This window comes from Pteropus medius, unplaced genomic scaffold, assembly GCF_902729225.1.
Source record: "Pteropus medius unplaced genomic scaffold, Ma_sr-lr_union100, whole genome shotgun sequence".
NCBI classification, from domain to species: Eukaryota; Metazoa; Chordata; class Mammalia; order Chiroptera; family Pteropodidae; genus Pteropus; species Pteropus medius.
Window position 1 is genome coordinate 3,530,387 of NW_024346771.1, and position 15,757 is coordinate 3,546,143.

The following is a 15,757-nucleotide window of genomic DNA, read 5'->3' on the forward strand; positions in this document are numbered from 1 at the left end:
AAGCTCTAGGGCCATACTCTCTTTGTCACAACTACTCAGCTGTGACATTGTAACATAAAAACAACCATAGACAATAAATAAGTGAATTGCTTACTACGTTCCAACAAAACTTTATTTATGAAAGCAAGCAGCTGACCTACACTATTGTAGTCAATAACCCTAAGAGCATATTTGTTATGAACTTAAGCAAAGATTTATATATATAAATATATATATATTTTAATTTATATATAGATATATACCTGTTCCTCGATTTATGTGGTATTTTTATGGGAGTTTTTTTATATGCAGTAAATATTCCCCCCATTTACGCAGACTTTTAATACATGGTTTCCGTTTACATGTTCTCATTTTACGTAGTTCTTCCTTTTTCATTTCCATTATCGACGATTACTCTTTCTAAAAAACAATAGCTTAACTCAGCACCATACAAAGAACTTATACTTACCAATACACAATTATTAATGAGCTTTCCGTTCATTGGATGGGAAATAAAAAAGCATGGGAGGCTACTGATGTTTTGGGGGATTGGTTTTACAAATGTTTTGCTGTTGAAGCTGAAAATTATATAGAGGAAAAATGTCTTTCTTTTAAAATACTTTTACTTTTGGATAATGTACTTGGTCATTCACACAATTTAGAACATCCAAATATAAAAGTTTATTTGCCACCAAATACAACTTCCTTAATCCAACCTTTAGATCAAGACATTATTTCCACCTTTAAGATTAATTGTATTAAACAAAGTCTTAATGATATTTTTAATAAACTTGAAAATAATTAATCACAGTTACAGAAGCCTTGAATAAATACACAATTTTAAGTTGTATCAGGATATTGCTTTAGCTTTCAGTGGTATAAAGACATCAACTTTAAATGCTTGCTGGAAAGCAGTATAGCCAGAAATGGTTGTACCAAGGAATATGGTTCCAACAATTGAAGAGAGATTAACTGACATTATTAATTTATCAAATAAATTTTAAGAAGGCTCTGACAATTTGAATATAGATAATATTAACAAATTACGATTGATTACAAATTAACTGATAATGAATTAATTTATTTGGTATCTGAATCCTGTCAATGAATATAGCAGTGACCTTGAACCAATTTCATTCACTGCAAAATATATTAACAAAGCTCTTCAACTGACCACAAAACTGGAAACTGCAATTGTAGATATCGATCCAAACATCCTATGAGCCTTAAAATTTTGAAAAGATTTTCAAAAATGTTGCAGTAAATATCGAAGATTTATGAAAACTTAGCAAAAGGTGGGGTTGGAAAAAAAATTATCCAAAAAATAAACATAAAAACTAAAACTGAAGTTGTACTTCCAAATATTTTGAGCAATGAAGATAGTGACTTTGTGCCAATTAAAAAGAGAAGATTGATTCCAGTACAGACACCAACAGTGAACAAAATTTATTTTGGTTTTTCTAAATTTCATTAGCATTTTTTTGTGAAAACATGTGAAATAAATATTTTTATTATTTATATTGGCCTATTTCTTTACTATTTTTTTGTTCTAGTAAACTCTTTTTACATGGTTTTCGTTCACATTAAAAAAAATACATGTGAAATGGATAATCTGCATAAATCAAGGGATGATTGTAAATACTTATATTAAATAATTTTATATTATTTATATAAAAATAAAATATAAATATAAATTTTATTTATAAAAATAAATGAGAATATTTTTATGAACTTGAGATAGACAAAGATTTCATAGAGAAGACACAAAAAATTCTAATCATTAACAGAAAAAGTTGATAATTAAACTTTGAAGATAAAAAGTAAACTGTGCTCATTAAAGGCAATATAAATGTAATAAAAATGCAAACCATAGACTGGTTTACTTTTTAAAGTAAATATATCTGACTAAGGATTTATATATAAAACATATAAAGAATCCCTACAAATTAACAATAATAATAAAACAAATAAAATGGGAGAAAACCTTGAATACTTGATAAAAGATGATATATGGATGGTCAATAAGCACATGCAAAGTTATTTAATATCGTTATTCACACTGGATTTACAAATTAAAACCACTAGAATAGTAAACATTATAAAGATGAACACCAAATACAGGCAAGGATGTAGAGCAATAAAAAAAAGAATTGCCAGTGGGACAAGAAAATGTTACAACCCATTAGAAAAATGTTTCACAGGTTCTTATAAGACCCAGCAGTTCAACCTGGTTTTTCCATAAAAGAAATGGAAGCAAACATTTACAAAGAGAATTGTATAATAATATTCATAGAAGCTTTATTTACAATAGATAAAAGCTGGAAACAATCCAAGTATCCATCAAAAAATAGAATGGATATACTGTGTATGTTTATATGATATAATACTACTCATAAATAAAAAATAATAAACTATACATACAACAATATAAGTGAATCTTGAAAGCATTGAGAAAGAACAAAACAAGGCATCAAAAAATGAGAACCCACTGTATGATTCCGTTTATGTGAAATTCTAAAACTAGCAAACCTAATCTATGGTAGTAGAAATCATAACTTTAATTCCTTTTGGTGAGCCAAGGTTTAGGGGTAAGGTAAATATCCTATATCTTGAGATTGGAGATACGTCATTCAGATACCTTTTAATATAACTTTCTGCAGGTAATATAGTTAACTGACAGCCCCAGCTGCCACCTTTCTTCAATGTGAGAATCATCCAATGAGTAATTTTTGCTCAAGGACTCTTTATTAACCTGGTTGAAATGTCCTCAAAACTCTGCTATGGTCTGCGGGGTTCATCTAATCCTTTCTAACCCTCTTCTTTCATGGATATCAGTCTGCCTCTGCCTACTCAACTCTCTTCTCCTTTATCCTTCAAAGGCATTTCCCCCAGTAAATTTGCACATCTAATCCCACTAGAATCTGTTTCTCAGATAATGTACAGGGATTTGAGTTACATGGTTATATATCTTTCAAGACTCATAGAACTGTACACTGCACATCTTACTGCAGAAATCTGTACATTTCACAGAATATAAATTTTACATTTAAAAATTATAATCGGCAACGCCATCCTACCTTCAAACCTTCAGGTATTCTTATATAAAATCAATAGTTAAAAACAAAAACAAAACAAAAATGACCTACTTTCCAGTATATCAATCACAGACACCCACACAGAGGCACAGATGCACACATTCACCATATTGTTTGTTAGTTGCTTGACTTTAAGAGAGCAAATATATTCACAATGATAATTTGAGACTAAAGAATCTAGGTTGAAATACTGTATGGTAAACAAGGTTCACTCACTGACAGGTAAACCTGGACAGAAGCTGACTACCACACAATGTATGCTTTAATGCCTTAGTAAACTGCAAGTTATTACAAATCTTGAAAGCCCAGAAGTGTATACGGTCAAAGTACAAACGGTACTCAACAATCTTAAAATGAATATTCCACTGTGTAAACCAACTTGATACTTCATTTTTAATTTTTCTTTTCTTTTTTCATGTAGAAAGCAACAAATCACTATCTTTTTTCTGAGTCTAAATTTTTTTTATTAATTTCTAAGATTACATTTGCCTCAATATTATGCATTGTTCTTGAAGTTTGATTCCCCACTACTTTGTATAATTTTCCAGAAATTATTTCTGGAGAGACCTTTCTTTAGCACTTTCTCAAATCTGCTATACATTCACTGTCTTTTGATGTCTCATTCCCCTATCATTAGCCTTTCTCATTCATATCCCATTACAATGTGATTCTTATACATAAGAATGATATCTGTAAAGGTTATTTTCCTATATAACATTATTTATAAACCACAGGGGATTTCAGTAAATATCTGTAATTGCCATTTTTATATGCAGTGAAAGTAAACCTTTCTGTAATCATTTCAGAAGGTATGGATGGATACTCTGAGCGTGATTAAGAATGATAAAATGACACTGAGGGAAAAGTGGAATCCTGGATGTTTTTCCACTAGTAAAAGATAGAAGTAAACATATAGCAAACTCTATTTAGTAAATATCTAGTAATCATTTAGTAATAGCAGGTTCATTTGTCACCTGCTAGGTATATTTAGGCACTGCACTGTGTACACATGGGAATATATAAACAAGACATTTTTCTAACTCCATGAAAATCTCAACCTAGTGAGAATGACAGACAAGCAAATCAAGAGTTACAGTAAAATATAAGTGCTCTGATGAACTCACTGACAGAGGCCCAAGTTGCTCAGTACAAAAGACAAAATGCCTAAGATGACTAAAGAGATGACTTTACTCAGGTTATTGTAATAGAGAGAACATTCATTAATGAGGAACATATCAAAAAAGATGGAGAAAACCTGGGGTTTTATAAATTAAAGGAGTCAAAAGAAAGAATGGAATAGGTCTTATCTGAGTCATTTCATTCTCTTCTGATCTCTCACTTCTCCAGGGAACCTGGGGAAGTGGGATGTAGCAATGTGGGTGTTCTTAGGAGTCTGGGGATAAAGAATTTTGACAGATCATCCTTGACCTGAGCCTAAAAGGGAAAGTAGAATTTACTTATATGATAACACAAGAAAAGGGAGAATAAAAACAAAACAAACAAAAGTCAGGTACATTGGGGGAGCATCAAGTAATTTGTAATGACAGAATTATATATAAGGTGTGAGTCAAAAAGTGGCAGGAGCTGAGACCAGACATGTATAAAAGCAGGAGTAAGGGGAAAAAAACACATTTAAACATTTAAAGGAATTTAGATTTTATGATAAAGGCATTGGGGAATCATTGGATTGTTTTAAAAAAGGACATTATATGATCAGATTGTGTATAGAAAAATTGTTTAGAAAAATGTAGACAGTATTTAGAATAGATAATAGAAAGCCATACCTGATCTTGCAGGAAGTGACACCTGATGGAGGAAATTGGACACTCAGACAACTTTATTAGAGGAAGGAGAATTTATTAGCCAGTGGAGCACGTGGGGCTTAACAGCACCGGAACACAAGCTCCTCTTGGTTAGATTTCTTACAATTTATATACTCTTGCAGTGTACATGCAGGCGGTGCGTGATTCCTTTGTCTGAGGTTTTACGTGCACCTCATGACTCAGGATGGGTAGGGGAAGTTTTGGGTGGAGGCTGCAGAAGAGAATGAATTCCCAGACCACTGCTCCTATCTATTTATAAGGGTGGCAAGAGTTTTCAGAAGGCCATTTAGAGATCAATAGTATGTGGTTAATCTATAATTGGCTGAGTCAGTCACTTCTGTAAGCCCTTCCTTTTGCATTTTTCAGATGCTTCCTCTCTTATTCACCCCTTTGAGACTCTAGACATTCTATTTTTGTGCTAGAGTCTCACATTCCTTATCTAAACTATCCTGGGGGATCTCCTGATAGTGGTGAGTAAATTATATGTGGGCTACAGATCTCTGTTGTACTGTGGCTTCCACCGTGCTTTGTAAGCTTTTTATTAGCAGGGGCAGCAGACACACGCCTATCAGGTAGATTCCTAGAAGTCATAAAACTGCTCCTATTAAGGTTTTAAACCCACCAAAGGCTTACACCTATCCCTCAAAAAGGCTATTGGGATCCTATCCATGCCATACTTGCATGGGCATATGCGCCAGTTTTGTCATCTTCTTGACAAGGTCCTCAACTGTCTGGCCTTGGTCATCTATCTGTAGGCAACAGTTGGTGAGATTGAATTTTCCACACACGCTTCTTTCTGCTGCTAATAGATAGTCTAGTGCCAACCTGTTTTGGTAGATGACATTTCTTATCTGAGTCTGTTGATGTGCAAGGAGGGTCAGGGCTCTCCCAGTCTCATTAGAGGATTTCCAAGACTGCCTGCAGTCAGATAATCTGGTTTAACATGTAAATGGGAGTACGGTATCCCTAAGATCTATCTTCTGCCCAGTGGCAGGTCCATAGTATTGAATTATCCGCTCTGGGGACCACTCACCATCTTTCTAGTACCCTATTTGGAGTTCTCTTTTTACCCGCTATAAAAGTTGTGGGGCTGGGTATCCAAGCAGTTCCCTTGTTTTCAGAGGTAAGAGGAAGAAAGATGGCCTAATCATGACAATTATACAACTCTCTTCCCAATTTCTGGGGAGGCATATGTAGGCCTTGTTTCCACAAATCCAGTAAAGCCCACATGGGGCTATCCAGTCTCGGACCCTGCCTGGATCCTGCCAGGCTTTAATTAGCTCTGGGAATCTGGTCAACGGATTTCTCTCTGTCCGGTTTCCCCACCACACACTTTGTTTGGAGGTAGCATTATAATACCGTTGGCTAATTCAAATTGACTCCATGAGATTTCCTCCACCTCTAGCCAGGTAGGATTGTCCCATAATAGTATGTTTTAAAATCCATTGGCTATCATCAGAGGTGGAGGTAGGGCATTATATTTGGCATTGTCCTGGTGGGAACTAGTTCTGTAGCTTCCCATAGCCATGTATTCCCCATCAGGGTTCTTCCCACATACATAGCAGGAAGTGGCATTCAGGGAGTGAACTATTCCTTCAGCCAATCTTCTTTTGGTCTACAGGTGTCCTCCTGGCCTGGCTGTGGGGCTGATCAGCATATTGCAGTCTCTGAATGTGGCTTGATTAACATTTTAATTTTCTTGCCTCCTCTCTACATTATTCCCCCTCAGAGATTTTACTCCCTTAATCTTAAGGGGATGTTGAGGGAGGAATGTCTATCTTTTGTAACTTCTTCAAAGCTGAAATAGGGCTGTATTCCCTGCCTACTGGGAAAAAAAAATCTCTGAAAGCCTATTCTAAGGGCCTTGGAGGCAGACAACGTGAGGTCATTCTAGCATGTAGAAATGGTAGGAAGCCTTGCAACGTAGAAGATATAAACTTAGCAGAAAGATAGAAAAGAGAAGTTATAATTAATAGTAGAGGAAACTGACAATGAAGTTATTATGTCATGGCAGTTTGTTAATTCAAGATAAAGATATCTAGTGAAAGGAAATTGTATCATTTCGAAGAGAGTAGTGGCATAGATACCGGGCTAAAAGAATAAGTATTCACAGAAGTTCCCTGATTCCCTGGGACATGTGGACTTACCTAATTGTGTGGACTCATCTAGTTTCCAGAACAAGAGCTTAAGATCTACTATGGGTTCATGGGAAGAGGTTGCACTTTCCAGTTTATTTTCTAAGAAACCTGTGAGGATTCATAAGAAACTGGTTTAATTTGAGATAAATGTACACAGCTGTTGATTCCTTGTAATTTAACAGCAGTTGGGAAATTAACAAAACTTGGTAGGGCCCTTTCTGTTTGCCTTGTGGGCTGACTTTCTATAGATCGCAGGGAGGGAGCTGCTGTGCTTGTAGGAAACTGACATGGAAGCTGGTCGTCTATGAATGGTCCAGCCTTAGGTTCCCCACAAACATGCATTGTGTGATGGGCAAGGGGGCTGGTCCCAAGTTTCTTGGGACAAGGCATTCTCCTCACTGGACCCTGGTCTTGATGTGGCAGAGAACTTCATTGTTAGTCTAGGTCTCACAATGGGAAGAGTAAATTACATTAGGCTGACTGTTTATTCCTGTCACAATGCAGTTAGCATTGGAGAGAGGCCCATAGGTAGCTCTAGTATCTAGCAAAAATTCAGTTTTCCTTTCCTGCCATGTCAAGGGTGATCGTGGTGGATTTCTCTATGACTAGAGCTTGCAAGCACTTGGGCCTCCGCTGTTGAAGGAGAGAGCAGCCCCTTCATGAGAGGCTTACTATGTGGGGCAAGGGCTTATGAGGTCCACCCCTCCTTGGATTCCCAGGGCTAGATGGATACTCGCCCTTCCAGTACCCTTCCTTCTGCAGTTTGTGCACTGATTATGTCTCTGTCCTGACAATGCCATTCATGGCCAAGCAAGATTGAGGCCCTCCAGGCCTGCAAGATTTTTATTTCCTAGGGTCACCTTGAGATAGTCCTTGTATTATGGCAGCTAAAATGTGTGCCTTTTTTGTACTCTGCTTCCTTCTCTGCCCTGTTCCAGTTATTGGACACCTTAAAGACCTCTGTCACCAAGGCAACCTGTGGAGTTGGAGTCTAGGCCCCAACTTTTGGAGCTTCCTTTGAATATTGGGCACAGACCAAGTTATGAAATATATAGCCAGAAGTGCCTGGCCCTCAGATTTTGGGCCCAATATTAGCATATTCTCTAAAAGCCTCAGAAAATTGGTTAAGGCAACATAAAACACAGATATTATTTTGATGAAGCCAGGAATCCTTGTTTTTTGCTCAGAAACTTTTCCATAAAATCAGTAGCTGATCAATAGTTTAAGAAACATTAAAACACAATTCTAATTCTGTATTAGCATACTTTTGACACTTAAATTTCCAATCTTGTTTAGCTTAATTACATAAAATTTCTCTTTACAAAGGATTTCTCTTTACAAACCTTCTACGACTTTCTTCATTCCTTCAGTTTGCCTCTTCTCACTCATTCAGAAATAATCAACTTTAAGACAAACATCTTTCCTTCAATTCCCTTCAAAATAAATTTCCATATTTTATACCATCTGTTACCAAAAACATATTTTTCTTTCCATCATAATTAGAATTCTTAACTCAACTACCATATTACATATAATACAGACAAATATAGATCAGAGGTCATACGCATACTCTTATTTCCCCATCATCAGTATTTGTAACTTCCCTGAGGGTACATATCTAGTTTCCTCAGGGAGCAATGAAAATGAAATAGATGGGGTCCTGAGAGAACTCATTTGCCCCTCAGATGAACGGGGAGAAAATTCCTGATTACCTTGATCTCTAGGAAGGCACTCCTATCATTGGGCCAGCTAATAAGTCTGAGTCTTGGTGAAGGAGCATAGAAGCTGAACTTTTACTGGCACAGCAGTCCTGGCTTGCCCGGGCTTGCCACTATACCAAGCCACTGGATTAACTTGTTGTCCAGTGTTTTCTGGTATATTAGCTGATTCTTGAAGCATTAAAAGACTAGGGGGTCTACACCGAGTTGTAACGTCACTCTTAATTTAGTGAAAATATCTTGTCCTAACAAAGGAGTTGGGCAGCTTGGAACTATTAAAAACTCCTGCTGAAAGATCTAATCTTCAAATTGGCAGATCAGTGGTGGAGTAAAATGGTTGATCTTGCCTTCTCCTACTCCTATGATAATTGCAGTTTGTGAGGAGGGTTTTCTTGTAAAGGCAAAGAAAACAGAATAGGTTGCCCTGTATCTAAAAGAAATTGAATTTGTTTACCCATTATATCTAGAGTTACTTGGGGTTCCTCGGTAGTGATGACCACATTCCTGGACGGGGGCAGCAAGGATGGCTCTGGGTCTCTTCAGTCACACAGTTCTTGGACCTGGGCTACTAGGGCATTGGCCGGCCATACTCCTCTCTGAGAGCATGGACAATCAACTCTCCAATGTCATGGATCAGTACCAGTTTCTTTGCATGTCCAGCAGAGGCTCAGGAGCTTTTTGGCACAGTCCTTTGCATTTTAAGCAAGAACTCAATGTCTTCTTATTCCTTGGTCTCTTAAGGGATGCTTGTCAGATACCAAGGGCTGGCCATTGTGACAGCCATAATCTGGGCTTGTTCTTTTTCTTTATTCTGTTCTCTTTTTCCTTCTTTGAGATCTCAAGTATAGACCATGAAGGCCATATATAGTAATTGATTTTGGTTAGTCTGTGGCCCCGTTTGCAGCTTTTGAATCTCGCATCTGATATCAGGGGCTGACTGGCTAATAAAATGCTGACTTAACAAAGCTAACCCCACAGGGGAAGTGGGGTCTACATTAATATGCCTCCTAAAGGATTCTTCCAGCCGGCTAAAATAGCTGGCCAAGTTTTCCTATTTTTCTTGAGTAATGGTTCTAAGCTTCTCATAGTTCACTGCTTTTGTATTCCTTTTTTCATTCCTCCCCATGAGAGCCTCTAGAAATTTGGTGCATCTGGCCATTCTTCTTGGATAGTATAATTTCAATCAAGATCAGCTAAAGGTATTACCTCTGTTCTAGGGGAATGGCCCTGGGGGTTTCTAACAAAGGCCTCATCTGCTCCTGACGGGCCACTGTTAGAATGTGGTCCTTTCAATGGCTGTACAACAAGTGGCTAAAATAAATTGGATGTCTTTTGCTGACTCTTCCTTGTTCTTTCCCCGAGGCAGTCGGGCCACAAGTATCTTACTCTGTCCCTGCCTATTGGTCCAGAACCAGGCCCAAGGTGGCATTACAGTAGCAATTTGCAACCATGAGTCTATGTATGGAAACTGGTCTGGATGTCTAGGAGTCCCTGTCACTGCACAGTATACAACTTTAACAGTGAGGAGGTCCAGGGTGCCTTCTGAAGGCCATCCTACCCCATAGGCAGGCCGCTCAAGCTCACAAAGAGTACAAAGTTTTCTTGGGGTCAACTTGACCCCATAATCCGCTGAGAAGCCTTTCCTAAAATTTTCAACATACAATTTAAGATAGTTGGCTTAGAGGAACCTCCCCCCATATTTGCCTTAGAGAGCTTCCTAATGGACGGGGAAAATAGACCTTAAAATTTCAAAAAAATAATTCATCAGAGGGCCTCTGTGTTAAAAGGGCTGTTTGGAGATAGACAATTCTTAAGCCAAATCAGTAACTAATTGTCCTCCACCCTGGTATATCCTACCCTGTGTCCTGAAGTTGCTTCGGTGACACTTGGCTGTAGCAGACTCAGCTTTGTGACTTAAGATCAAACACTAGTCCAATGCCACCGTAGATCGTATGCCATACGCTATGGAACCACAGATGAGCCCACTCGGACTCCGTAGCCTTTAAGAGAACTTAAGGGTGCCCAGCCGTGGAGCAACAAATTCATACCTGACCAAGTCAAGCCAGCCAGACTGCTCATTCACTCACCCATTCACACAGCAGTTTAAAACATTGCCTATCCCTTTTTTGGAAAGTCCTGACCTTTGTCTCCTCGCCCCACTCCCTGAAAGAACCTGATATCTTCCTCCACTGGGAAGACCTTGATGTCTGTATACTCTGTTGTCTACTCATTTTTCCACCCGTGGTTGGTGACATACATGTACTCAGAGATTCACTTCACCCATCTCCGGCCACTCCTATCATGGGCATCTTTCACGCGTCCATCAGCAATTGGTGGGTCCATATAAACCCCCAACTGGATCACTGGAGTAGACTCCTCACAGAGATACAATGACACCACCCTAAGCCATATGAGGTTCGTGAGGGAACCGTGGATAGGGGCTCAACTATTGCTTTGTAGCAAGGCCACATCTCAATCACTCAGCACTCACCCTCTTTCGTACAGCCTTCCATCATTCCTTAACTTGTCCTGTGGAGAGTAAGCAGTCGTTCCTCTTAACCTGTGGAGGATGCTCGGTACTCTCCGGAGGGTGATCGGGCCTCCCTTCTTCCCAGTGTTAACCAAACACACTCTGCCTTCCATCCTATGTACTTGAGAGGTCACAGTTTCCTCTAACAAATGTAGAGTACTTGGGTGACCTCAAGAGATGATCAGTCTTCCCTTTTACCCAGTGGGGCAGGACTTCAGCTAGCTACCTATTGCCGGTTTTTCCTTACCATGGCCCTGACGTGCCCTAGTTTTCTTGTTCTTCCGTTGTCTGATCCTTGCAGGGACAGGCAGATGGAATTTCTCCTTCCGTCCTGCAAGGCGTCTACACGATGTAATCCTGGTGTGCACTCAGCAGGCATGTCTACAGGGTGGGTGGGGGTCTCTCCAGTGGGGTACCCGAAGTCCATCAAACACGGCGCTATTCCTCCACACTTCTTGGCCAATGCACCAGAAATCTGTTGCAGGAAGCAACACCCAATGGAGGAAATTGGACGCTCAGACAACTTTGTTAGAGGAAGGAGAATTTACTAGCCAGTGGAGCATGTGGGGCTTAACAGCACCAGAACACAAGCTCTTCTTGGTTAGATTTCTTACAGTTTATATACCTTTGCAGTGTCCATGCAAGGGCATATGATTCCTTTGTCTGAGGTTTTACGTGCACTTCATGACTCAGAATGGGGAGGAGGAGTTTCAGGTGGGGGCTGCAAGGGAGGATAAATTCCCAGACCACTGGTCCTATCTACTTATAGGTCGTTTATCTTGTAGGTATGGCAAGAGTTTTCAGAAGGCCGTTTAGAGATGTGGTTAATCTATAACTGGCTGAGTGCGTCATTTCTGTAAGCCCTTCCCTTTGCGTTTTTCAGATGCCTCCTCTCCTCTCTTACTGAAAAAAGGTGGGGGGAATAAACTGCCTTAATAATACGTAGGATGAATATTGAAAGTCTGAACTAAGGCTATACTAGGTAGCACTTGTAGCAGACCATTAACTCTTATGTGACAGGCTTATAATTTTTTATTAATAGCTGGCCTGTATACACAGTTTTTTAAATTTCTTATTTTCCTCTTTGCCTGTCAGAACTTGCTACTTGACAATTTCTCTAAGACCAAATGTTAAAAAGTCATCATAGCATATATTTCTTTGAAAATGAGTCTATCTGATGCAATATTTAGTGCATATTTACATTTTACCTTTTGACCTTTGTTTTTTCTATTCTATTATTTTAGTTCTGTATTTTTCTATATCTTCCCTAACCCCTCCACCTCAGTCCCTACAAACTCCAATTACCAGCTCCTTTAGGGGGAGAACCATCCTGCAAATTACTATGTATTTTCACCTTTTGTGTACTCAGTAAAATGTTAATTAACAAGCACATGCATACATCGTTCTGTTTGGTAGCTATGGGTCAGGAAATCAGTGAATTTTAATGACTGACATTTAGAAGCTAACATGCAAATTACCTCAATTTATATTTAAATGTAAATATGTGTTGCACATTTAAATATATTTACATAATGCATATTTAATATATTTACATTGAAATTCAGCTGAGAGTGAAATCTGAATGCATAAGTTGCTGACGGTTTTATTTTTCTGGCTTCCCTGTCTTGAAAAAGCTCAATGTCAGTGAAAGAGATTGAATTGTAGCAAAAAATGGCTGTTTCTTCAAATGCTACAGCATGCTTACTTGGAAAGTGTTCTTATTAGGATTATAACTATAACTTCCTATTATTATAAATATGCACATTTTTTAGTAAAGAATAAAAAAAATTATGATATCAATCATGTTGTAATTTAGCCCGTAGTCAAGAGTCTCAGAAAATAGTACCTGTAACTTACAGGAACATATTCCATCATTAGATTAACAATTGCTGAGGTAGCCATACATTATTAAAACAGACAAGTGCTGCACCGGTGATTCAGGAATAATAAGCAGAATAACATGTTGTGTCACTTCATATAGGAAAACAGTAGACATTCTATAGATGTGAGAATCGTGTTTGCTTTGGATAAAATATAATTACTACCTCTAGAGATAAGACAAAATAAAAGATGAACCACAGCTATGTTCAAGGGATATATCTTTATTTATCTGGTTTGTCTGTACTAAGAACATAGAATAGAAATTAAATGCATTGGAGTTGGTGACTAGATTCTGCATAGATTATGGGATAAAATTGATTTTCACTATACTAATGATTTTTCATTAAACTAATGTTTAATCTAAACATTACACTGCTATCAGACTCGAATAAGTCTTGTTTATGGACCTGATTTCCTTTGCAGAAAGTAATAGACTGTGTTAAACAATTTTGATTTTGTGCAAAATCTATTTTTTTCTTTCCCCTTATCACGTATTTCCACTTCTAAATGAAAACTGCAAACACAGATATTGTCATTTGCTCTCCTTTATAAACTTAATGTTACCATTACAATTCTCTCAGAATTGTTTCGATAATATTTATTTATCCTAAAGTACTGGGAGATGTGGCCACTCATTGGATCTGCACTTATGTACATCATAATTATGTTATCTGAAGCAGAGCATTTCTCATGGAATCAAACTGTTCATCTCTTAGTGCTTTCAAATAACTGTCCAATTCACCTACACATTCAGAACATAGCTAAATTTTGAGCATTACATTTTAAAATAGACCAGGTCACATTAATAAAGAACATTTTTAAATTTTATTTTCAGTGGTCTACTGCAAAGAGTTACAGCACAATAGTTAGTAGATAGTTGATGGCTGATGTCAGAAACACCTATATTTTAATTATTTGTCTTGGGCAAAAATTTTAGTTTTCTGTACCTCAATGTCCTGTATTTTAAATGGCAATAAGAATATTCACCTAATGAAAAATGTTATCAGTTCAAAGTCTGTGTGCTTGAAGCTTCTAAAGCCCAAACTCAAAACATCAGAGTTGGAAGTTATGTAAGGTTTATTGATCAAGAAAGAGCCAAGGTAGAAGATGGGAGCCTTAGTGGTTCCTCAAATCCATCTAACCAAAGTACAGAGTTCAGGAATTTTTTTTTTTTTCTTTTTGGTTAAGAGAAGGGGAATTGGTAGAGACTGTTTTTATAAAACTCAAACCCCAAGCAGAATCCCTGTAATGATTAGCATGTCTGTTTGCAAGACTAAGCGAAGCTGTTAGCCTGAATGTCATGGGAACAAAGCAGACTTGAACGAGATGGAGTCAGAAAAGGAGAATTTTACAAAAATATTAATATTTTTAAACTTAATTTTAATGATTATCATATTATATTATAGAGTTTATTGCATTGCCAAGATTTAATGTATAATAAATCACCTAGCACAATCAAGTTCTCAACTAGATAACTAATCTTATTGAGGTTGTATCTGATTTTAGGACAGCTGGTAAATATGTACAAAGCTGACAATTATTTTGTTGAATAAAAATTAGACAACTGGTTAGTGTAAGAAACTAGAAAACAAAACTTTATTAGTTTGCTTTTAATGACTTTTTAAGGTTTCCATTAAGCATCTTGATTTTTCTTTCTCTCAAATTCAATAGCTTAGATTTGTTAGACACTTAGGTAGATATGAGTGCTGGGAGAATGAAGGCTCAAACCAGAGACTTCCCTTAGGACCTCCCTGAAACACCCATGTTTATGATTAAAAATTACCTTTACATCCTGGACTATGAGGAAGTAAAAAACAAACTGCCAGTTTAGTCCAGCCATAAAAGTGTGTGCAGTTAATACATGTACTACCTTTCTTGACCCGAGTCTCATTATACCAGCATTATAATATCAAACATATGCCCAGAAGTTCATAAATCTAATTATAACAGACTGAATTCTGGGTAAATGCAGTAATGAGGGGTTATATAACAGCATAATGTAAATCGAAATGACCTCATATGCCAATTATCTAGTACCACACTTGTAACCACCCATTAGGGCCATAATATAAGTTGTGTTTTCCAGAATCTACAGGGCTATAGCCATCTCTAGCATAGTACATTTCTCTCTTGAAATGTATTTTAATAAACTTTACTTTTCTTAAATCTCATTGATCTATAATTCGTTACCGCATCAGTGGAAAGGATCGCACATTCTCAGCATTCCCAGTACTCCAGGAACAGTAACAGGCTGTCAGTTATTAAGCCAAAAATTCAACTGAAAAGCTAAAATGAAAATTAAATTTGATCCAGTCCTGATTCTTTTTTTTTCCTAATCCACTTCCTATTATTCACATTCTTTTCACACCCTCCCCTCCAAAATTGGACAAGCTTTTTAATACCAATAAAATTAATTCAGGATTTTTGTTCAAGTGAAGTACCAAGGACTAGATAAATTTATATTAAGTGCGACTTACACAAAGTAGTTTTATATTTAATCTATATTCAAGTTTTCTGTACTTAAATTAACATTCTGTCTATTCATTTTAGTAACTATGACAACTTTGCCAAATAATGATCATAATTACATTTT

General features: G+C 37.2%; 1 long non-coding RNA gene across 1 annotated transcript; it reads right to left on the reverse strand.

The window, feature by feature from the left end:
* Positions 1-270: 270 nt before the first annotated feature.
* On the reverse strand, positions 271-12,046 carry LOC120613854 (uncharacterized). Its single transcript, XR_005655789.1, has 3 exons — positions 11,531-12,046; positions 7,045-7,143; positions 271-399 (listed from the first exon to the last, which is right to left on the reverse strand). It is a non-coding gene; the product is annotated as an uncharacterized LOC120613854 (long non-coding RNA).
* Positions 12,047-15,757: the final 3,711 nt, after the last annotated feature.